This window comes from Columba livia, chromosome 12 (assembly GCF_036013475.1).
Source record: "Columba livia isolate bColLiv1 breed racing homer chromosome 12, bColLiv1.pat.W.v2, whole genome shotgun sequence".
Taxonomy (NCBI): domain Eukaryota; kingdom Metazoa; phylum Chordata; class Aves; order Columbiformes; family Columbidae; genus Columba; species Columba livia.
Window position 1 is genome coordinate 7,165,813 of NC_088613.1, and position 24,975 is coordinate 7,190,787.

Here is a 24,975-nt window from a genome sequence, read left to right on the forward strand (position 1 = left end):
CTACATGTCAAAGACATGCAGGTAGGAAAACTTCAAAATAAACAATGGTTTTGGGGCTAGTGGCTGCTGCTGGGGGGACCTGTCTGATTCTCCTCCCGCTCCCCAGATGCAGGATGACTTGTACCAGCTGAGGCTGTGGCTCTTAAAAACTTTATCCATCTGCTTTCAGCTACAACAAATTGTTTAGGAAAATCCTTTTAATGACAGGAGAATTTGGACCGAGTACACCTGCAGCTGCAAAATGCAGCAAATAAATTTCCTGAAATATTTGATTGAATTTGCCTTGGTGGCTTCCTTTGCTGTGTTGCTGTGTCTTACTGCTGTGGGGCTGGTTCTCTTCTTGCTAGCACACCTTGTACTTATTTGCACTGGAAGTAAAATGTTGTATTTCTGCCTTCATAGCAATATTTTCTTTACATGTTGATTTGATTTCAAGGGCAAGGCAGGTGGAGCTGGTCAAGTGAGACAAGGAGCTTCACAACGCACAGTAGCTGTGGTGTCCAGGTCACATGCAACTCTAGAGTGATGGCAGGAGACATGTTTCCTGTCACCCAGAGCTTCTAGGGCTGGGACATTCTCTTCTTGACCTAAATTGGCTGCGGAACCGCAGTCAAAAACCTGGGCTCTCCCCTGCTCCAGCTCCTCTATTGTAATTTGGAATGAGACATGGTCGTGTTCTTGACAGTAATTACATGTGTATTTTTATGAAGGTTTTGTTGATTAAAAAACTAGAATGCACTATTTAAAATGGTCCAAATATTGTTTCCATTAAGATAAAGGGATTATTTAGTATAATAGAAAGCTGTTGAACACTTATATGGCATTCTTCCTCTTCAAAGCACTTAAGCCAAGTTAATTTAGGGAAAATATTTTCTATAAAAACTGGAAGAGAGCACTGGGGCCAGGGGGAGACCTTGCAGAATTTAACATTTAATCATCTTCTGCTGAAAGGTTGGAACTCTTCAAATGGACTTCCCAACTAATTTTGTTTAGGAGAGGCCTGTTTCACGTGTCTGCTACACAGGAAAATGGTCCAACCCTCTGATCAAACCTCAAGCAGACAATGGTTCCTGTATTAGAGAGCCTGTGCCAAGGTTTGGCCCCAAAGGCTGGGTTCTGTGAGGCCCTGAGCATTTGGAAATGTGCTGTGGAAAGAGAAACACTGAGTCATCCTGAGCAAGAGGGGCCATAGGCTCTGCAGCACCTTAAAAAGGCACTGGGAAGCTTAAAAACAAAAGGTACCTTTAATTGCTTTTCAAATTATTATCCCATTGTCCTTGGTAAATGCCAGGTTAGAAGATGCTTCATACAACAAGCTATCTTCCTTTTTAAAATAAAGGTTAGTTTAAGCTTATCACGAAAATAAATTGCCATTGCAATGTACCATGGAAAAAATGCTTTCACTCTATCCTAAAGACAGCTGTGAGGCTGTAACTCTCCTTCTGGATACAAGAATAAGTTCTTTGCCAGGGTAGTAATTATCTCAGCATCTGTCTCTTCCTTTCTCTGCTCCGGTAGAATCAAAATGCTCTGACAAGGTTTGCACATCAGCAAACACGAGGGAATTTCTCAGCCTCTCTCCCCAAGGACTGACGTTTATGTCCTTACCTTCCTGTATGCTCTCTCCCTTTCCTTGGCTCCAGAAATAGGAGCCGCACTGATGTTCCCCATTCACGCCAAGGCATGTTCCCCCTCGCTACCGCCCCAGCAATGGGAGGATGTTTGCAAGAGCCCCCTTAAGTGCTGGCAGGAGAGACGCTTCGCCCCTGGGGGTGAGGAGGAACAAAGCGAAACAAACAAAAGAGAGAGAATTTGTCTTATCAGGGTTTTATCCAAAGTCTTTTGAGAAATTCATCTAAGCAGCACCAGCCCTTCTCTGAAGGGCTCTCCTACATCTCCCTGAAGAGCGCGGTGTAGTCGCAAACAACCCCACCACTGTGCTTTCAGCTTAAATCCTCTCCCTGCTCACCTGAAGGCTGAAATGCAGGATGTTCTTGGACCTAAAGGAGGAGCAAGAAGCCCAGTCCTCCCACCTCCTCCTCTGCCAGCGCTGTGCCCCATCTTCCACATCTCCCAGAGACCCTTGTCCTAACACAAGTCTTCCAGTTGTCATGCCAGATCCTGGGGTAGCTAATTCTCTCTGCTTGGTCTTCACTCCATGTTTTGCTTATGCTCTTCCCCATACAATGAAATCAAAGCCCACAGTGCTGCAGGATTTGTCCATTTTCCTCCTGACACCAGCATCCCTTCCCCACTGCTGGCTGAGCTCCCTTTGGCACGCCCGTGGATGTGCCTCTTGTGCTCAAGTGCTGCACTTGAGGGCTGAGCTTTGCTCATTATTAGCCTCTGTTTTCTTGTGTGAGATTCCCAAGACGGACCCCATTTTTGGTGGCTGACCCCACCATCATTTCACATGCTAACTGCATGGGCCTTGCTTCTCCTGGCCTGAGCTGGAGAACATTGTCCCATGTGTTGACAGCTCCTCCGTGATTGTTCTGTATTGTGAACAAATTGCATTGCTGGTCTGTGCCTTCATCCTTCTAGGTTATTGATTACACAAATTAATTAAACTGATTCTAGTATTGATCTCAATGGCAGTCTATATTTTGCAACCCAAACTGCTTTCATTTAACTACTCATTCTCATCAATATCACAGCCAGTTCTTTCTCCACTCCGGCAGCTCCATCTATACAACAGCCAATACCCACGTAATGACCTTCCAGAACAGCCCTTGCCAATTCTTCCTCTTGTCCAAACCCTTCTCTACGGTTTTCTAGGATGTGATCGTTTTTTCTTATGCTTCTGGCAGAAAAAGAAAAGGTGGGGGGGGGGATGCAGGCTGTGCAACTGGTTTAGATACGGAAATAATCATGGCTGGAAAGAGGGAAATAATTCTCTGTATGCGCAGCAGCTTTCACTTTAAAAGGCAGCACTTGCCCGTGCTGACTATGGTGCAGCTTCCCAGAGCAGAGTTCTCTATTCCAGGCAAGCAACAGGCAGAATCTCTGGAGATGCCAGGCTTGCTTTTCCTTGGAGGATAAGGCAATATCTGTACTCTCCAATTGCACTGACCTTTTATTGGCAATTACCACGCTTGTGTTCAGCAGAGGTGTCGGTATGAATTTGTGTAAATCCCAGGGGTCTGATATGTCTCTCTTTCCCTCCTCCCTAACTTAAAGAGGGCCCCTCTGCCTGTTTCCAGTTTATCATGATCCTCTGCCTTGGGACTGACACTGCAAGATCTATTAATTTCTCATTCCTCTGAGTTTAAAGTGAAGACCCTCTCGTAACCCACTCATAACCTTCATGGGAGAGTGGAGTATCCTTGCCAATTATCTCAGAGATAGCTTTATAAACTCATTCCCTCCAAATATATTTTACAGCGGGAATAACTCATATGAAAAAAGATTCACCTTCCTTTCAGCAATGTCACCGGAGTCACAGCAGATTCAGAAAAAGTTGAAGCACTAACAGGAGTCGTATGAAATCAAACGCGCTTCCTCCTTGCTTCTTGTTTTCCCTCTGCCATGCCTCCTGGCTGTCAGAGCTCCCAGGCACTTCTCGAGCAAAAGAATCTACATTTCTAAGTCCTTGTGCCCTTTGACATAATCAATTTGTCCTTAACTCCCTTCAGACAAAAAATAAATGGGAGACTTCTTCATTATCTTCCAAATGAGATGTGAAACTGAGGTCTTGACCACTTGTGATCATTAGAAAAATCCCATGGTACTTCTTGCAAGAGCAAGACCATTAGCCCTGATGCCCTGGCAGAACTCCAGTTTGGGTGATTATAATTACATTTTGCCTGCTTTTGTAACTTCAAATGGATAATACAACTTCCCTCCCTTGCTGTCCCAGCCTGTCGTACGTGGCAGCATCACTGGCTGCCCTCTTCCCTGAGCCATGTGTTGGGGGTTCCCCCACAAAGGCTGGTTGAATGTGGGTTTGCTTAGCCCAGGCCCTTTCTGGGGGAAAGGGTTGCTTTTTTCACAGCTCCATTTGCTTTTCAGGGTCCCTAGAAAGAGTCTCATGTCTCCACACCAGAAGACCCAGTCTGTACACTGGCTGCATCCCCAGTAACTCCACTGCTTGCTGTAAAAAGAACCCTTGGGAGATGTATTTGTACCTCACTGTGTTTTCTTGCCCCTCAACATGGCTCTGCTATAAAAATCTTTTGATACACAATCTTGCTTTTTCATTCAGCCCATGACCACTTGTATTGTATGGGGTTGCAAAACAGGTGCCTTCCTGCTATTGTACTCTTTTATTGTTATATTTTGAGTTTTCACAGCCATACAATCAACCCAAATAACATGCCCATCTGCTCCAGGTGGAGAAGAATGAATCTTTACTAACCTTTTGCCTCTTGCACCTGTATCTAGGAGATGTCTGTCTGCTCTGCATAACCTTTTGGAGAGCCTGTTGCATTAGGTCCTAGGAGAATGCTTCTAAAGGCAAGTTATGGGTCAGGATCCAACATCCACTGAAGCCAATGGAACTACTTCTAGACAGACTCATAGCTGTTGAATGAAACCCTAAGCCTATAGCTTAGCCAGAGTTTGAACATGGTGAGGCAGAAGAACCAAATTGGGATGAATTATTCTTCAGAGCTGCCTCAATGGGAATTAGGTGTCTCCGTCCCTTTGAGGATGTGTTCAAAAGCATTCACGGGGCACTGTGAGCAAAACATCATGAAACGGTGTAACACAGCTGACACCCTGTCTGTTGGCTGTGTCATAGTCTTGGAGAGGAGCTTTAGGAAATGCAGAACATCTCAGCTAGCTATTTTCAGATGCACATATAGAAAAACAGCCACAGTGCTAAGAATTGCCTCTAATTATTTGCATTTGATATAAACTGAGTTATAGTGGATTCTCCCAAATCAGTGTTGATGAAAACATATGTGAGAGTAGTTGTTTTGTTTTGTTTTCAGAATAGCTACCAAAAATTATTAAATATTTTTCTATAGAAAACATGAACTTCTCTAAACAGACAAAAAACAAGTTGGAGAGGCAGGGGGAGCTGGGAGCCCTGTGCCTTCACAGCCCTTCTCCCCTTGGAGGGGTGGGATGAGCAGCCGCGCTGCCCCAGAGCTGCTCTGACACCCGCACTGGTGCTGTGGCTGCAGGGCAAAGCTTGGAGCTGTGGATCTGCTCCCTTTGGACATGCTGGGAAGCCACCCAGCTCTTTAAGACCCTTCCAATTTCCATTTTAAATCCAGAGTTTTGGTCTGAGTTCGTTTGGTCAGAGATTCTGGCTTTTTTGCCTGTGTTTATTTGTCCGTTCGGCTGGCTCAGTATGTGTTTCATTTCCCTGGCTCCTTTGGCATTTCTTTGAAGTCTGATCAGAGCAAATACGCAAACTGCCTTTCCTAGTGGGAAATTCTTTCTGTAAACACACGGGTGCCAGCCTGGTTCAGTAGCAGCCAGCCCAGCTTGTCTTGGGGGAGCAGACTTGGGGGGTTGTCACTGCCACTCTGCAGAGCCATGTACCAGCCAGGATCTGCACCGCCTGTTCCCTCCCACTGGCACCGTGTGAGGAGCTGAGCCACCTCCTGCACCACACAGGTCTTTCCAATAGCACAAACTTCACCATTTAGCAATGCAGTGACAAGCGGTGGCTGTGCCGATGCCCAGGAGGGTGCAGGATTGGCACACCAGACCCAGGGCAGAGCAGGGCTCTGTGGCTCAGAACTGGCACAAGCTGCACTGTTCTGCATAGGCTGACAAAGAGCAACTCATGGTGGCTGCAGCCCCACAGAAGATGAGCAATCATTTTTGATCAGGGCTGCATTTTCCGTCGCTGCTCATTGAGGAGGCTCCATGGACCCAAAGGCTGCATCCCAGGCAGCCATGGAGAGGGTGAGTGTGCAAAGTCATGACGAATCCTTCCTTGGGCTTGAAAAGCTGCTGCTCACATTGTGCATAGGCACATTTTGGCATTATTTCTCCCTGCTGCATCCTAGAGCAGCCAAATACTGCAACAAAGAACTAGTAGAAACAAAAGATATTTCTCCCTAAGCCAAGTGTCACTGGAAAGGGTTCAGGCTACAGCAAGCCTTGACTCCCCTATCTCTATTCATAATTAAGGTTTGCATTAATATCAGATAAAATTAACGCTCAAAGCTCATTCCCTGTTAAGCGAGAGGGTGGTTGCTGTTGTGCATACATGTTCAAAGCAGAGTTGTACATGCTGATCTTGATGAATGGGTCATTCGTGCTCTGGGTTTTCTCTGGAAATGAGGAAGAGCATACACAGTCCTGGTGCTGATAAGGGATGCTGTTATTTTGTGTTTGTAGCCATTTCTCCAGGAAGCTGTTGCTTCATTTGCATTGCTTTTTTAACCTTATATGCTCAGTGGGCCTAGGCAAGGCTTCTTTCTTCTTGAATTAAATGTAATCAGCCTGAGCAGCGAGGAAGAAATGATGAATGAGGACATCATTTTGGAAAACACATATCTCCTTACTGCTTATCTCAATGACATAAGAGGACTTGAATACAGTATGGAAAATAAATGCAGATGGGGGCTCAGCATATCATGCTGGAAAATAATAGCTCAGAGGGCTAGACCTGGCCAGAAACTATTTATTATTTAGAGCATTGCTGTAGTAATTTATGAAGGTTAATCATTAAAACTTTGATTCTCCTAGGGGAAAATGGCTGAAGAGCTCTGGCATTTGTCGTACTTGCAGCAAAAAGGGACCATGGCAATGAAAAACACACCTTGTGGGGAGAGCCAGTCCTAACCTGTCCAAGAGGGCATCTTCATCCTTCATACTACCCATGACCAGATCCACTGCTGGCTGGAGCTACCATAGGAGAGCTTTAGGGGCAAGGGTGGGTGGCAGGAGGGTGTGTGCAAGGTGAGATGTCTGCAATGTACAAGGAGACTTGCAGAACTGTAGTTAGAGCCAGGAAACTATGTCCTTCAAGGAGGGCACAGGATAAAGTCCCCGCTCTTGCAAGATGCTCATCTCCTGGCCACCTTCTCGGGCTGGCAGCAGAGACTCAGAAAGTGTCGCAGCACATGAATTCTCTAGAGGGCAAGAGGAGAAAGGGACTCAAAATAAAACTTCATGAAGTAGAAGAGCGGTGAGACTGTCTCATCATTTCTAAGGCTACACTTTTAGCCCAGGGTGCATTCATTAATGGCCCTATAAACTGGGTGAATAAGGAGGGGAAGAAAGGGGGAATACTTGCCAAATAATTTGCTTTTCAAACACTCCAATGTACCCTTGAAGTTATTTATTTGTTATATGACTTCCTCTAGATCAAATAAATCTGATAAAGTCTGGCCATGCAGAGCTAAAATAGTATTTGAGCGGGCTTGTTCAACACAGGTCAGTATGTAATTATGGAAACATTCACATTTTCACTTGGAGCAGAACAGGCCACTTTGCCATGACAAAAAAAGGGGATTTTTTTTTTTTTTTTGCACTGATAATAGGAATTCCATAAGAAACAAAGCGCCATTGCAAGTTGAAGTCATCAAGCCATGGCTGTGTTCTGGTGTGGGAATGCTGCTCAGCACAAGAACAAGGCTTATAGCGCATCCCAGAACAAGTCCAGGGAGAGTCTACATTAAGGGATTATTAATTATGGTAAATAAAGGTGGCAGAAAAGTCAATGTTTAGAAAATGCATGGAGGGCCATGCCCAGCTGAACCAATGATCAACCTCAAACAACCCCTAGACTTTGAATATTTGAACTTTGAGATTGGAGACAGTCTTCAGTGCTAATTGAAAAATGCTTATGAATGCAACACAGCGCAGCTTACTTGACCTCTGTGTCAAGCATATTTCATTGCAGAAAAGGCCTTGACCGTTGCGGGAATCTTGGCCCACCCACCAGCTGGGCCTTGCAGTAAATCACCTTATTCTACAGTTCATTGCCCGGGGAGCTGCCACATTCCTCGCAGAGCTGAGGGAAACATCCAGCCTTGCTTGAAGGTTTGCAATATCCAGATGTGGGGGAAGAAGAGCTTTGGTTAGCAATTTGAGTCCTAAATGAATTGAATTGAAGCAGGTATTAATTACTGTCTCTGCGTACTGGCATTGCTGTAAGATTTTTCATTAACTCACAGAGCCTTGCTCATGAAATCCAGGTATGAGGGCCCTCCAGGTCCTGGGATGTGGCCCTTCCCCGAGAGCACTCCTCACACCTCTGGTCTGTAAAATGCATAAATGCAACTGCTGGGAACAAGGTGAAAGCAGCAAAGAAAGCATTAAATTTATGTATTGTATTTATTCTTCTTGTTAACCGCCCTCATTCCGAGCAACCCCAGCCTAGTGGTATCTTGCACTTGCCTGTGATGCTACGAGGCTGCTGCAGCCCGAACATTGAGAGCGCCTGGATGTAAAACATCGATTTGACCACATGTACCCTTCGAGCAATGTGCAGCTTCAGTTCTTCCAGAGAACGGGGTGTGGGATGGGGTGAAGCTGGGGAAGGACTCAGGAGCATTTCGGTCCAAAGCAGCATCAGCAGCCTCCGGAGCAGGCGCTTGGCATCCCTCCTGACTGCAGCTGTGACAGAGGGCAGGAGGATTGCATTCAGAAATCCTGAGGGTCCCTGAAGAATGGACACTTAGGCTCATTGTAAAATGACAGACCAGGGTTTAGCAGGGCAAACTGAGTATTGGGACTGAACTGTTCTTGGAAATCCTTTTGGTATTTCTTTCTCAGTTTTTGTTTTGTGGTTGTTGTCGGTTGTTTTGTTTTTTAATTTTCACTTTTAAAGCATACGATTTCCAGTTTTTATTAGGTCTCCCCCTGTTTCTGATTTACTTTGGCAATTACCTCTAAGACTGCAGTGACACGAACCCGAAGTGTTCTGCTTGCCGAAAAGCCACGACATCTTAGAAACTAACTGCGAAATCTAAAAACAGAACAGAGACAATGGCTGTACACTCCCTCAGAAAAGGGATGGTGGAAACCTCAAACACAACAAGATCTTTGCCTCTAAGATGGTGTGTGATAAAGGAGAGGGTATTGCTGCTGGCGCTGAGATTCAGCCTGTGCACGGAGCTGCCCTAAGAAAGGTGCCACCCTCTCCCTCATCCTCTTTCCATCTGCAAATTTGGACTAGGGATAGTGCCTGCAAATCTAAGTCAGACAGGGGATGCTTATGGCAATACTTATTGTGCAGACCACTGTGTAAAGATCTCACGGATCACACAATAAACGGCCAAGTGTTAGATATGCAAAGGAAACCCCTGGCTTGTAAAACAATCCTTTGGAAGTGCCATAAAAACCTGTCAAGTGGTCATCCTTCAAAGGCAGCTGCTGCGTAGGCCAAGGGCTCCTCACCTGCATGCAAAACAAAACCTATGTCTGCGAGGTAAGAAAGTGTGAAGGGGAAATAGTCTTCCCCCCAAATTCGCACACTGGTCTTTAGATTGCGTTATATAAATCAGCCCAACCAACTGAATGTGGAGTGTTCTGAAATATTGTATTTGTTTTGGATCAGTTCACAACCAGATTGCTTTTATTTTGTTTCATAAGAAGTTGAGATTGGAGATGTATGGACATGTTACTCTTTATGTTTGCATCTGCCACCCTGGCAGAAGAAAAATGGTTGCTTGGGTTTTGCAAACGTTCTCCAATTATTTTCCTAAAATGGTTTGGATGAAATACTGTTGGTTCATATAATTAGCTGAAATAATAAACTGGCAAGAGTTTGGTTTTGTTTCCTTTTGGAAGGAAAAACACTGCAATGAGCTCAACGCCCTGTAGTGCAGCTGGCATGAACTCTAACACTGTGATGCGAACGATTTGGGGTGGATCACAGACTGCACCCAGCCCCAGGGTTGCTCCTGGGTGGGGGGACCCAAACTCTCTGTGCTCTATCTCCCCTATGGCCATAGGTCTTCTATTCAGCTCTCGCAAAGGCAGCACTGCTGGGATGGGATGTGATACCTCTGCGGAAGGGCTTGTTTCCAGGGAGGCAAAGGGAGTTGCAGAAGAGCATGATGCTGCAGAGCTTCAGGTTGGTGTGTTGCTAATGCACCAGACAAGACAGCTTAGGTTCATTTTCTCCTTTTCTTACCAGCATCGTTATCCAGACAGCCTGAAAACTTACTCCACTTAGAACCAAAGTACAAACCTGGTGCACACAAGCAAAAAGGAGAGATGGTCGCAATGCACAGCTACTCATGGGCAAGAGCGCCCTGCAGCAGCCCCAGCGTGCTGGGGCAGAAATCCCTGGGCAACTCAGCTCTGTCCTTAATCCTTATTTCAGCCCCTGAAGCAATTTTGTGTTTTTATCACACCCCTCAGGAGGAGGCAGGGGTGCACTGGGCATATTCGGGTCTGTCCCTCGGGGCATCTGCTGTCTCCACATTGCAGCATTCACCGGTCTTGGGACTGAACACAGAAATTGCCCTGAGACACACCAACCTCTTCTGCTTCCATTGCCTGTTGTTTTATAAAAGCAAAACAAGCAACAGCCTAAGTAGCAAATGCTGCAGACTACTAAAATAATCTAATTTTGAGGCAGCTTTGGAAAAGATGTGTGGGTTTTTTAAACACTTTTGAACCTGGCAGTACCAATTTTTAGCTCTGACCTCGATAACAACTCTGCCTTCCTTCCCACCTCTCAGCATACCCTCCCTGTGCAATAACCTCTGCTCCTCCATCCTGCATGAGTTGTGTACACTAGGATAGTGGATCAATCACTGTAATAGCTGTTGCCTTCAAGGTTTATTAATGCTTTCTATCTGAATTCCCGTTTTCTCACTAATAACCCTACCAGTGGAACATTTTTGTGGGCACACAATTATTCATGTGGCAAACTTGCCACCCTAATATTGGTGGGTAATTAGTAAGCCTTACATTCAACTAGAAGCAAGTAATTTTTAATTTCTGCAATAGGCTTGAAGCTGGGATTATTTCTCTGCAGGACTATCTTCACCTGAAGCAATGCTTAGGAAGGAGGAGCAGCTGCTGTATGTGGAGGGAATGAGAGAGCACAGGTGCCACCCATAGGGATTCATTTGGCCCCACAGCTCATATTAGCAGGTTTGTCCCTGCCCTTGGGCTTAAAGGACTGCAACTGAAAGGAGGAGAGGTCTGAAATGAAGGGGGCAAACAGAAGCTGGCGTTGATTCAGCTGCTGGTGGTAGGGCTGAGGAAAAGCTATGTAGAAAGAGATGTGTCACAGCACTAGAGCAATTAAATCTTGGTGGGGCTTGTGTGGGTCAGGCTTGTTCGTGCTTTGAGCAATGGTGTGTTGGGCAAAACCATGATAGAAATGCTTTTGCAGCAGCAGTGGAGTTTGACTACGGAGACAGCCAGGCTGGGTTTCTTCATGTTCTTCTTGTTTAAGCAAAGCTGCAGGTATCACTTCACTGGCTCAGCTAATAGCTGCTATCTGTGCCCAGCAGGTCTCTCTAGTTTTTGGTAGATAGGCAATGCTTAGGTCCAGATACAAGTGCTGTGCACAGCTCCAGTTCCCGGTGGTGAAGATAGATATAGGGCTGTATATGGGCTGGAGATAGTACGTAACTTTTTGCATTGTTATGTTTTGTCATTTTAACTGCATACTATATTTGGCAGTCAGAATAGTTGGACAAGCTGGGAGTCATCTCTCTGCTTCAAGATAGTGCAACTTGGCAGCTCTGATTCATTTTGGTGGAAGCTAGAATTTGAGAAGTTCAAAAGTTAAAAGGAAGAGTCTGGTTGCTGTAAAGTATGGGTTTAACTTGTTGCTTTCTTTTCTTTCTTTCTTTCTATTTTTTTTTCATTTCCTTACACTGTCCTTATTGGCCTCTGGCACCATGAGAGAGCTATCCACACAGGCAGTGCCAGTATTTTTATACTGACTTTAAAAACATCCTGAACTGTTTACACTGAAGAAACCAGAACCTCTCTCAAATGCAGCACTGCTGGGGCAGATGTATTATTCTTCCAGACAACTGAATATAGAAAAGAATGCAAAATGCACTGAAAAAGCAGAACCTGTCAGTCACTCCCAGCAGCTGTCAGCATCGGAAAGGATGGATGCAGAAGTCAAACACGGCCACCTTCATCCAGCCACTTCTGCGCCTGGCTTAGAGGTAACTCCTCGACAGGTGGGTGCAAACTTTTCTCTGGGATGTACCCTAAATGTCTGTGACTTTGCAGTTGTGTGGATGTACGAATCTGCTACGGGGTAGAGCAAGGCCATCGCCAGCATGACGAGAGGCTGAGGCAAGGTGCAGAGGGGACAGGAGTCCCACGCAAGCCCTCCCAGGGCCCCTCGCCAGCCGTGGGACACCTTTAGCTAACGCAGGAGTTGTGTGTGGGGTTATCCATGGGGAGCCGGGCATTCCTGGTGCTGCAGTGCCTCTCCGGCTGTGGCTTCTGCAGGAGCCATGCATGCTGGACCTGAGTCCATCCTGCATGAGGCTTTGGGTCTAAGCAGGGCTGACACTGAGCCAGGTGTGCTGTGGCAGCACGGGGCTGCTGGAAACGGTTTCCACCTTTCTGCCCCAAGCACACATCATACCAGAAAGCTCTTGCAGGGTTGCAATGACCCTACCAGCACCCTGTTCCACGTCCATTTCCTTCAGCATGAGGAATGCATGATAAATGCATCACCATGCACACACGGGTACAATCCTGCTGTTTCACAGCAGCAAGCACCCAGTCAATCCACTGGAGTAACTTTAGGCTGCTTTTATTTTTTTTGTTTCATTATGCTGTTACGGCTCTCCTCAGACACAGTGCTAATTAACTCAATCCCATCCTAGCAAGTCCTGGCTCCCACATCATCTCTTGGGTTTCCAGTTCAGGGAATTGTAACAGATCCTTTATCCTAGGGGGTTTAAATGGATGCTTTTCCATGGCAGAGCCATAGGCAGAGGGGCTCATGATTGCAGAGGTGCATTCAAGTCTCTAATTTAGTGTGTAGCATCAAACTGTGTATAGATTTTGGATAATTCATCTTCAGGCTTCAGTATATTTAGCTGTACAAATTAGGAAGTTAGAATTCTGTTCTGCAGAAAGCTAGGGTGTGTCATTGCCAGAGGTTAGCTCTGCCGCCCGTGTCCATGCAGAGGAGTTCAGGTAAACTGAGTTGGAGGAAGTGACTGGCAGCAAAAGATACAGGGAAGTCTGTGACACAGAATGTCATGAGAGCCTCCAGGCAGCTGTGGACTGGGTGATGTTGGTACACAGGCCAGCAGGATGCACGCTGTCAAGGAGTTGGGAGACTTAATTAGCAAGGAGTTTTGCCTGGGATTGCAGGCTTAGAGCGATTTGCATGGTCTAGCTAAGGTCTTTGGGTTTCAACTCATGAGCTGTCAATGCTTGGGGACTGTCTCCATCTCCATCTATCTCCCCTGTTCTGTATGTGGCTTGCAAACCACTGGAGGCAGTGAGATGATCTGGCTCTTTGTTGCATCCTGCCCGTGACTGTAGCACCAGTAATGTGGACACTGGTATCCATTAGCAGATGCAGCAGCAGTGGTGGACTCTCAGACACAGCTGGAAGAGACCTGAGGTTTATCAGATTCCCAAACCCACCGTGGTGGTGCTAAGTCCCACTGCAAAGGGGTGGCTTAGAAATATGGGCCTATAGGTTCATTTTATAGCTACATGGTTTCTGGTCTGGATCTGCATCTCCCCCTTTCTTGACCCAAAGGAAGTCCTTGAGAAGGTGCTCCAGTAGTGATGAATTAGGAGCAGGTCTGTGTGCAGCATCTCCCAGGCAATGAGATCTGCTCAGTGCGTGAAAAGTTATCCCAGCGACAAGGCAAGCTGGAGCTTTTTGTTCAAGCAATAGTCTATTTATGGGAAATGCTCCTGTTCAGGAGGGGGTTGATTCTGCAAGGTCTCAACACCTATTCACCTCAACTGGAGCAGGAAGCACTCAGCACCTCTCGTAGGACCCCAGCATATTGCATAGGGTTGAAACCTTTTGTCTCCCTCTTGTTTTATGCATTACAGTCACGTTATAAAGAAATCCTGCAGAACATTCAATTACTTACTGCACAATTATAATCATATTTGTATACCTATAAGTAGGTCACCAGTCTTTTAGGTTAATCAATTATAATGGCATTCACACCGGTTTCTTTCATAAATCACTAGCTTTTAGTGTATCCACTGAGATAATGGAGGAAAACCATCTAATTTTGATCTAACTAGAATGAAATGTGAACGTGCATAATTTGCTTTTACAAAGTGTATCTAATGTTCTCTACATCTGTATTTATTTGTGCTGTTTCATGCTGCATATCGCTTAAGTGGTAAAAAAACACAGAGGCTGCTGCACTTAAAACTAAATGACCCAGAGTAATACAGCTTATCTGCATTTATTTTACATTGTTCATCATGACAGATATGTTAATAACCCACTTCTGATGGCTGATGCACTGATTACCAATCACACTGAAATTTGAGGCCTGACAGCAAGGTTGTTTGGTGTGCTGCAAGAATATTTGGGAGAGATGTTTTGCCATGTAAACTAAGTGGTGAAGTGGAGAGGGAGGACTTTATTCAGGCGGGAGGCTGTGAATGCTTTAGGACGCCGCTGGATGCCACCAAATAGTGAACATCTGCTGAGCCACAGACACCACAGCAGCCTTAATGCCTACCCAAGCTGCAGCTTTCAGATTACTCAGTGAATGGGATAAGTCATAACTGAATGGTTCCTCTTTTCTGCTTGCTTAACATGGGTTCCTGAGCGCTGCTGTCAGCGTGTGTGTGGGAGGTCCCTGTTCCACAGTCAGTGGTGGCTTGAGGCAGTCTTGGGCTGGCTCCAACAGAGCGGGATTTACGTTGTGAAGTACAGAGCAAGACCTAGGCCTGTATTACTAGATCTGGCTGATCCCAGTTTAACTTGGAGAGAATGGAGAGGAGGTTCATGGAGACATTCAGGGGCTTGGGGCACCTGCTCTGCAAGACTGGCTTATGGGGCTGGACTGGTTTAGACTGGTGAAGAGATGAGGTAACAGCAGTCTACAGCTACCTGCAGGGAAGCTGCAGAAATGATGGAGCCAAACTCTTCTTGGTAAAGGCAAATGGTGTTGCAAGGGTCATCAATAGCTTGGGGGGCTAAAACTGGAAATTTCTGCCCTGTGAGAGAGATGCATCCCTGGTCACCCACTGGGACTGCAGCATCTGTAACCTGGCAGGTTTTCGGGCCCTGGCTAGACAAAGCCATAGCCAAACTCTCTCAGTGCTGGTGATAGCCTTACTTTGAGAAGTAGGTTGGATGGGAGGCTCTGGAGATCCCTTCCCACCAATACTGCATGATCCCATGCTTTAGTAACCCTGAAAGGGTACTCAAGAAGGGTGATATGATGGGTTTTGAACCCTTCCCTTCATAGCAAATATACCCTGGGTTTTGACTGTGAAGAAAGTGCAGTCTGACCCTTCATTACCTCACTGAGAGACACACCTACGCTGGCAGGGAGGTGGAGAGTCTGGTATCAGCAGAGACCATTCCCTGCCATGAGCAGGATGGTACACTCACGGCAAACAAACTCAATGTCTGAGCGATACGTTGGCTCAGACCCCTTGCCTAGATGCAAACCACTGCTCTCCATCCAACCTTTCTTGGAACAAATGTAATGAGAACCAGCTTTAGCTTTCTGTCTGCATGAATGTCTGCCTGAGCATCCCTTTGGCTCCCAGCCTGGAAAACGCCAGTGCTGGAGAGACAGCAATGCAGGGACTGTGTCCTGAACAAAACCAGTGTGCAAATTAAACTGAGCGAGGGCTGCTGGGATTCACCTTGTGCAGAGTTACCGACTACTCTGGAAATGAGTTATTGGTTAGGAAATGGATTCGGCTTAAGCGCTGCCTGTTTTGGAGCAGCAGAGCAATTTTGTGCCGACTTCTAAACAAGCTCTGCACAAGCAGGTGAGTGCCTGAGCTCAGCTTGGTGAAATGGCAGCTCCTTGGGTCTTCTGAACTTCCAGCATTGCTCCCTGCCTGAATCAGCGCTGCAAGATGCACCTCATGGCTTGCTTCCATGGTGTGAGCTCCACATCCCTGCAGACCAAAATGGCTCTCTGGTCACTAACCGGGCTGCATGGGGCTACTGTTCCTGCATGGACAATTTGGCTTCATTAACTGGCTCTGTATCCCTGGCGGACAGAGCTCTATCTGGAGTCTGAGCAGCCCTTAGGGGTTTTTGCAACATGACTATTGGACAAGAGTGGTCTTCTGGGTGGTGTGTCCTACAGCAGCGATGCAGGGCAGCAGATCTGGCCCTGACACAGGCCATGGTGCTGCACAGCACACCTCTGCCTGTCCAGACCATCTCCACACGTGCCCCCTGCTCCCTATAGCCAAGTGCCCCTGGGGAGGAAGATGCTCCTGGGAGAGGCAACTCTGCTGGAACCTATGGGGTGCCAGGCAGCTGCTGTCATACCATTAATTCCAAAACAGCTCACGCAGGGAGCTGACAATAGAGCTAGGTGGAAATCACTCCTTTTTTTTTTTTTTTTTCTTTTTTAAATGTTAGTGGCAACCATGTACCAAAAAATCTCCATATTTTCAGAAGAAGCTGCTACTTGGGAAATGAATAAACAGTGTTTTTCAAACCCTCTTCTGAGGGTTTTTGTATGTGTTTTGCAGAAAACTAAGAATTTTTATACCTGAATTGTTTTCTGCTTTTCTTAAGGGAAAAAAAAATAGCAATTTCTATCCAGGGGATGCTTGTTGCATGGAGCTGTTTGGTTTTGACAAAGAGTGGCTTTTTTTTTTTTTCCTCAAAATTGTTTACTGACAAAAAATACTCCAAGTACTGTGATTTGGTCTGGAAGGTCTGGCTCATTATTAATGTTATTATTTGTTTTGTTTGAGGTAGCAGCAAGATCCCTCGAACTGGCCATGGGCTCATCGGTATTGGGCGTCGCGCACGTTCCCGTGTAGAGTTGGTGACCGTGTCTGGGGATGGCGATGTGCTGGAGTGAACGGCATGGGGATGACACCCTGTTTTCGGTAAGCATCCCTCGCACCCCCTGGTGCAGAGCATGGACTGTACAAGGAGTGCCAGCACAGCCCTCCACGTTGGCTGTGCCGCTGCTCAGCTCTGCTCTGGAGAAGCATTTGTGAGGATTTACGTGTGCCGGACTCCTATTTTAGGAGGGAAATGTGTCAGTAGATCATAAATGTTCCGAGTGATTTACATTCACCAGTGTGGGTGCCTTAGCCCTAGGAGTAGATAAATTGTGGTTTAATGTTTTATTTACGCTTTCAGGGAATTTAGTGTCTTTGGAAAGCATTGGGTCGATATTCCTGGAGGGGAGTTGACTCCCGGTGGGACAGATAACCTGCGGGAAGGGCTTTGTCAGCGCCCGGGTCAGCTCCCCGGTCCTGCCCACCATAGGGCACCGCAAGAGGTGTTGAAAAGCAACTTATTCCTTAAATTGATTTATATCTGAGTAGATGGTTTTAATCTGTTTCTGTTTCTATGGGAGTTTGGAAGTCCCACATGTCTGAAATGACAGCAGATGGCACAATAGAGGGCTTAGCTGCTGAGTTTTAGGTATGCAGACACGTTAAATTAATTAACAGTAATCTCTTTAAAATGTATGGCAGAGTAATACCAGTCTAGTCTATAGAAAGATTCTTTGGGACATCATAAAGACCTGGGAGTAATTAATTATGCAATAGCCCATGGTTAAGCAGATGATATTGGCCGGTTGGTGGGTAGAGTTTGGATTTGTCTTTTTCCAAAGAGGATCCTTTGTGTTTGCTACGTGGAACCAGTCTGCACCAGTGTCTACGAGGGGTGTCCATAGCCCCCGAAATTCCCCTGTGGATCACAGGTGTAATCACCCACGCGTCACTAAAGTAAAACTATTACAGCACAAAGCACGCAGGCTCAGAGCAGGTACAGCTGGAGTATTTTGTTAAGAATGGATAGTTAGCTTATTACCTTATAAGCACCTATCTAAGCTCTGTTCAATTAATGAAACATGATTTAAAGCAAAAAGGGATTGGTAGCAACCAAACCACTGCATTATAAGCTCTTCTAATTATGAAATAAGATAATGTCCATCAGATTAAAATTTCAATGAGCTTAATTTAGAAATAGAAAAAGCATTAGATTTCTAGTTCTGGAACACCTAAAATGACATAAAGAGGGGAAAAATAAATTGAAACTAAGTTGAGTATTGTGCATGTCCTCACGTCTGCTGTTTTATACAAGATGCCAGCAAACCCCAGGAGGTTTGGGCTCCTGGGTTTGCTTTCAAGAGGCTGTTTGGGGGGTTTGTGAGGGCTCTGGGTGCAGAAGACAGAGCACAGGGTACCCTTGGTTTTCCCCAGCACTCACTTCCAGCCCCAGCTGCCTGCAGTCCCTCTGGCTCTGCTTTCAGAAGGTGGAAACATGCTGGCTCTAATAGGGACTTTTGTTCTTCTTTTGTTTCTTTTCCTCTTTCCTTTTCCCTATTCATAGATTTAAAGGCCAAACCAGACCATTAAGTCCAACTAATCCTACATCCTGCATGACAAAGGCCATCCCGCCCATCCCCTAATTCCTCAATACCACATTGGACCATGACCATGTGATTATATACCCTCCTGTAAATGCACTGAGAGCCTCTGTGTGCTCCAGACATGGAGTGGGACCCCGCTGAAAACACCCAGTCATGATTTAAAGACTTTAAGTGGCAGATGATTTATCACATCCCTCATGAAACCACTCCAATGCATAATTACACTTACAGTAAAATAAGTCATTGGGGCTGAAAGCTTGGGGAGCTGTAACATGCAAAGTGCACGGTATACAGTTGTGTTTGGTTATGAGGAAGGGATCCAACAAATCTCTTTTATGTCTTTTCAGGGAAGAAACAAAGACATTTGAAACATTTGCACAACATAGAAGCTCTCCAGCCCAAGTCTTGAAAGGGCTAAAGGTTTGCCGGGGAAGCTTTGTGGAGAGGGAGTAATAAAGAGGGTTTTACGATGCAAGGTCAGATGGGAAAGTTTTATTGAAGGGGCTTGGCGAGCTTCTAGTCCCATGGGGGAAAGGAGGAGGGATTTGAATGTAGTGGTTTTTTCCCTTTTGGAAGGTCAAAGCCATTCCAGACAATTGCAAAGCATTATCAGAGAAATATGCTTATTCTTCTGTTGCGGCTGTCAAAAATGGAGGAGGGGAGGAAGTCCAAAACACTACATTTTACCAAAGCCCTGAAGGCAAAAATGATCTGCTGGCTTGAAATTTATCTTAATGAGCAAAATCCAGCCAATGGAACATGGTGCAGTTGAAAGTGACAGATGGGATCATTTAAAGTTTGATTATTTGCATGAAATAAAATAATATTTTTGATAAGTTATTTTTCTTCTGGTTGTTACAGTGTTCTGCATAGTGTCACAGCCTCTCACTGGCAGTCCCAAATCTCTGACAGATTAATTTATCCAGATTCTCTCAAATTCAGACTTAAAGGGAAATCCTGGAACTCCTCAGCTCATGTAAACCCATGGAACTGGTCCAACAGCTGGTGGCGAGTGAAAGTAGACTCCACGGCCAAGAGATTTTTGCTAGGTAGGGACTACAAGCAAAGACATAACAGAATTTATAACCCAATGTGTGCTTCAATCTTTTAGTTAAGGGAGAGCAGATTGCACCCAAAAATGTGTCAAGGCGCCGATCGGCTGGGGAAAACTATTTTGGTGAAAGACTTTTGGGGCAGGGTGAGTAATCCTGGTTGGACAGTCTCGGGGAGAACCTGTCCTGCATCAGGGTTCCCCTGCAGGGATGGTGGCAGTAGACTCTGCTTTGGGAGCTCCATCTCTGAGGCTAGACCCTGAGTCTGAATCTGTCCAGGATCAGACCTCTGAAAATAAGAGCAGTCATCAATCAGGCAGGTCGGAAGAGTGTCTAGAAATGTATCAATTTGTTCCTGAGTATTTTCAGGCACAAACAACTGCAAGAATTTACCACTGCTATATAAAAATATCACTTGGGACCTAGGCAGGTCCATAAAAGCTCTGTGCAATTGGAGGATGCATTTCCTTGTAAGAGACCTGCTGAATTTTGATGCTGAGAAGTGCTGTCGCACAAACTTTAGTGTGTAGCACCATGTTGTTACGTGTTGCTTGTCTTTAATAAGGAAAGATGAGCAGGAAAAGGAGTGGAATCAGACCCATGCATTAAAATAAAAGCTGTCTTTACCATTTCTTTGCACAGGTAATTTTTGCTACAGCAGTGGACCTTGCCACCCACGATAGGGCAGGAACAAAAGTGTTAACCCCCTTTCCTCCACCCACTTATTTTCTGATTATTACATCAATTAGCAGTTAACAAAGGTTCAAATGTTTAAGTGCTACTGGCAGGTTAACAGTTGGTCTCAATGATCTTGAGGACCTTTTCCAACCAAAATGAATCTATGATTCCAAGACAAAGAAGAGGTCATCTGTCAGCTTCTCTTATTTAAGCACTGTTGGACTAGATTTTCCAGCCCACACGGCAAGTGTTTGATGATGAAGCCCTCAGCCTGGAGGATGAAGAGCTCCCATTGGCATCAGCTGGGTGAGGGGAAGCTGAGGCTGTGCTTGGGCTGCTGCTGGTCCCCAGCCACCCTTTCCAGGGACCTGCAGCACCCCAAACCTACTCTGAAGCACTGAGCAGGAGGCTGGGACAACGATGGGGCCAGTCCGTGCTGCTCAGCCCTCAGGGCCATGGGATGCAGGCAGGATGGAGCGGGTACCCCCACATCCACCTCCAAGACAAGGATGGATCCAGCCAGGGGACACTGGCTGCATGTGCGCTCCCTGCCGCATGGCTCTGTGTCGGCTGGGAGGAGAAGAGAGGGATTGCAAGGAATTTCTTCAGATGTATTCCAGCAGCAGATTAAAATAGCTGCTACTATTTTAATCTGGCAAAGCAGCAGAGAAGGCACATGCAGGACTGGCAGCATCTCCCACAAAGAAAAGACACAAAGAGCAGCCTGTGCCTTTAGTAATGCAAATGCAGGGCTGGCCAGGAGCCCCTGGGAAAGCCTGGCCCCAGGCCAAGTGACCCAACGGCTGGAATTTAGGATCAGTAGGTAAAAATTTATACTGCCCTGGTTTTGTTTTAGTTATTACAAAGCGAGGTAATGCTATGAACCAAGAGTGCTTTTGGGAAACAACAAGAAATTGCTGTGTTCAGTATTCTTTATTTACATCCAGCCCAGCCAGGACTGTCCACTCAATTCTGTTGTAGTGCCATCTAGATTTTAAATGTTGATTTGTTTGTTTGTTTTCTTATTCCAGAAGTTTCACTATAACAAAAATATGCTGTTTCCATGTGGACTTGTGGCAGCAGAGGAGGGAGCTACAGAGAAAGGTGAGATTTGGCTTTTTTAGGAGTCCTTTTACACAAAATCTGGAAGTGAAACTCTTGCAGTGTCCCCCATTTTTTATTTGGGGGTGGGGATGTTTGCTGTAGGCCTATTGCAACTGGCAGAACTAGATTTGAAATAATGGAAGAAAATTTAGCACGTCTTCAGAAAGTGTGAGTTATTTATTTGCTATCCCTGCTAAATCTGCTTTTGCAAAATCTCACTGTAAAACGAGTGTTTTTTGTTTCACTGGACTACTAGATCACTCCCTGAAGATCCATTAGCTCTGCTGCTCAGGAGGCTCTGGGAAGAAACTGGCTTCAAAGCTTCCTTTTTTTATTATTTGGTAATGCTTGGGGTTCTTGTTGCTTCACCTTCATTTATTCTTTCATTTTAATTGCATGAACTCATTTGTGGAAATTTCAGACCTCTTCCTGTGATTTATTTTTTCCCTGTATCTGATCCCCTCTCATACATGTTAATCCCACAAGACTCTGTTGCCCAAATTCGTCATCATTTTCAATAAGCAAATATTTATACAGCATCCAAGATGCAGTCTGTACATGGAATGGCACCAAATTAAGTTAAATCGATATTAACTACTCTAGAATTGAAGGGTGTCCAGGAAACAGGGTGGTACCAGTTTAACTAAATCTATTTAAAAACTACTGTAGCTAAAGTGGAATAATTTCACTGTGAAGGACAGATTTCACCTTTCAAATTTCTTGAATGCCTTTGGACCAAATCTCACTGTATTTGTTCCACACGGGACTACCTATTGAGATAGTATCAGGTAATATTTTGTCTTTTCCCACTACTTCTTTCAGGGCCATATGAAATTATTTCCCCCTTGGTTTTACAAAGATGCAACAAATATTTGCACGAGTCCTTTCACAGCCCTTCTCTCCAGTGTGAAACCACTGCTGAAACCACAGTGTGAAACCACTTCACATTATCTGAGTTAGTCTCTTGCCTACCTTAATCCAGCAACTGCTGCGGGTTTTGTTCTAAAGTAGGACAAATTCGCCAGGTTTGCATTGCTGTATATCGTGGAAGTGGGCACAATATATCCCCTGGGCCATATGGACTGCAGCCCTGGGCTTCGCTGGCTCACAACCTTTCTAATTCCTCCTAATCTACTCAGAACCACCTCCAAAAGGGTACTTCACACACCTCACCAGTAATCTCTGTCAATGCCTGGTTGCTCTTTGGCTCTAGTGCCAGATGGTACTAAATACACCCATCACTTTAATTATTCAGACAAGCAGAGAGTGGCAGAAGTGGTCCCAACTTCTCACTTTTCCCACTGATTCAAAGACATACTTGAAAGAGTCCTTTCATCCCCATGGATCCCACTCCCTGGAGTTGTCCCAGGCTGCCCTCATCAAAAGGGAATTTGATGTTTCAGCAGTTTCTCAGCCAATTTCGTGCTGGAATAAGAAGCAGTGGTGATGGGACAGTATCATTTACTCACCCTCTGGCTGTTGCCCAGAAGGTTGGTACACATCCAGATACCAGCCCCACATCAGGTCCTCCTGTAAAACCTTTCACAGGACCAAGATCTATGTGTGAAACGGAAATACTGTTGATACTTGTAACTTGAAAGCTAGCTTGCCTTTTGCCTGGCTCCAACTGATGGTGCAAATCCCAGGTTTGCTGCAATGAACAGCCTGGGTGGATGGTTTCTGATGCCATGTGTTGGGAAGGAGGTACTTCTGAAATCTTCCTGCACCCAGCAAGTACTGTGCAAATACCTCCCACCAAGTCCATCTTTCCACATGTGATTTCTACAAAGTTTATTTAGCAATCAGTCAGAAGCAAAAAGAAACCATAAGGGACTATATTACAATTATCTTGTGAAGTTGATCCCTTGAGTTTTCAGGTCTTTGGCTCAAGCCAAAGACCAGGCTGCCCAGCTTCCCACACACCCAAAGGGCTTTGGGCAATGTTTGTATTCAGGAAGGCAAGATCTATAAGTAGAGGTAACTGCTAGATCATTTTGATGGCTGGAAAAATCTTCTCCAAGACCCACTGTGTTATCTAGAGTATAGACATTATGCTCGCTTCAAGTGTGTTCGATTTTAGGAATGAGCGGTGGTGATGCCACAGTGACAAGAAGCAAAGCTTTGATGCCCAAATTACAAAGAATATGCAAACTTGTATTATTCCTTTGATTAGCTGCTCTCTGATATGTCAAGTCCATGAATAATCAAGCCTCATTTTCTAATTAGTTTTACTCATCACCCTGCTGCTCCATGCCTTTGCTTATTTGCATACTCTTTTTCTAGATAAGGGCCCTATTCTGTGAGGTGCTAGCAGAGCTTCTGTCCCTCTCCCATCACAGCATTTCTTTGGTCCTTGGCTGGTTGTTTCCTTGCTCTCGGTCCTGCTTCTCCTCCTGTGCAATGGCCATCTCATTGCTCTGTGCTTTGCCACCCTTTCCAAGCCCTGTTTCCTCAGGGAGCAGAGTGGTGTCTTCATGCCATCTGTCCCCCAGTAATGTCTTTTGACTCCATAATCCAGTTTCACCCAGGCCCAACAAAGAAGTAAAACTATCAGGTCTTATGGAAGTGGTGGGGTGAAAGGTCCTTCTGGAGAAGTGGAGGACAAGGCTGCAGCATCCACTGCATCACTTTGAGGACCCGTGGTCGGAAGAGTGTTTTTGAATGCCCTGGCTTCAAACCTGTTCAGCCAGGAGACAATTCCATAAAAGAAAGCTGCAGCAGTTAGGCTGGTGATGGTTGTGTTTGTTATTTTAATAAATATTCTATTTTGTTGACATGCGAGGCTTTTCTGTAGTTATTTAATTTATCTTCTCCCCCTTCCTGCACAGGTACTGTAAGAAGAATCACAAGGAGATTTAGCAAAGCAAAGTTAATGGCTTGTTTGCATTTCTTTTAATCAAGTTATTCTAATTGTGCAAAGATATCTCTGATTTGAAAAACACCTCATCCTCCCAGCAGCTGCGGGTACCTCAGCAGCCAGGGTTACCCCAGCCCTGGTGGGGCTGCCACAGCCCAATCCTGCCTCTCTGCCCAGGGGGTTCGCCCCTGCCCGCACCCCTGCCTGTACCTCTGCAGAGTAGCAGATGCTGGGAGCTACTCTGTTTGGGCTGACATGAAACCTCAACCCTTTCAATAAGCTGGAGGTGTTAAAGCCTAATAAAACTCAGTTTTACACACTGACAGCCCGCTTATCTCAAAGCCGATGTGTGCTTTCTTTTTGTTAAGGCCAAGCAGTCACCATTTGCCAGACAAATGCAAGGGTGAAATTCAGATGCTGTGGAAACAAAGGTCTTCAGAAAATAGACAGGGATGTGATGGTCGGTCCCACACGAAGAGCTAACGGTACTTTCCTAAAGCTGCAAACATCAATTTAGGGCTTGAGGTATGAGGCGTTTTATTGATCTGTGTCTGGGCAAATATCTGGTGCCTTTGCACACAAACCTCTACTTTTTTGAACATTTTGTGGCTAACTAAAGAGGGGGTCAGCTCAAGGTGAGATCCTGCACCAGCTCAGCTTGACCCCACTGCTGCATCCAAAAGGATGGGAGGCACTGGGGGAGGATGTCCTAGGGGGCAGCTTCTGATGGGGCGGGGGGCAGAAAGGACCAGCCAGTGGGCGAGGATGCTCGTAGGAGGGAGAAAAGAGGAACAGTGGCCATACCCATCCCAGGCACGGCCGTGCACACACACAAATGGAGGTGGGG

The 24,975-nt window shown here is 45.7% G+C and overlaps 1 long non-coding RNA gene across 1 annotated transcript; it reads left to right on the forward strand.

Annotated features, from left to right (window-relative positions):
- The first annotated feature begins 11,622 nt into the window (after window positions 1–11,622).
- Window positions 11,623–19,994, forward strand: LOC135580672 (uncharacterized). The gene is made up of 3 exons (XR_010475561.1): window positions 11,623–12,071; window positions 16,802–16,935; window positions 18,785–19,994. It is a non-coding gene; the product is annotated as an uncharacterized LOC135580672 (long non-coding RNA).
- Window positions 19,995–24,975: the final 4,981 nt, after the last annotated feature.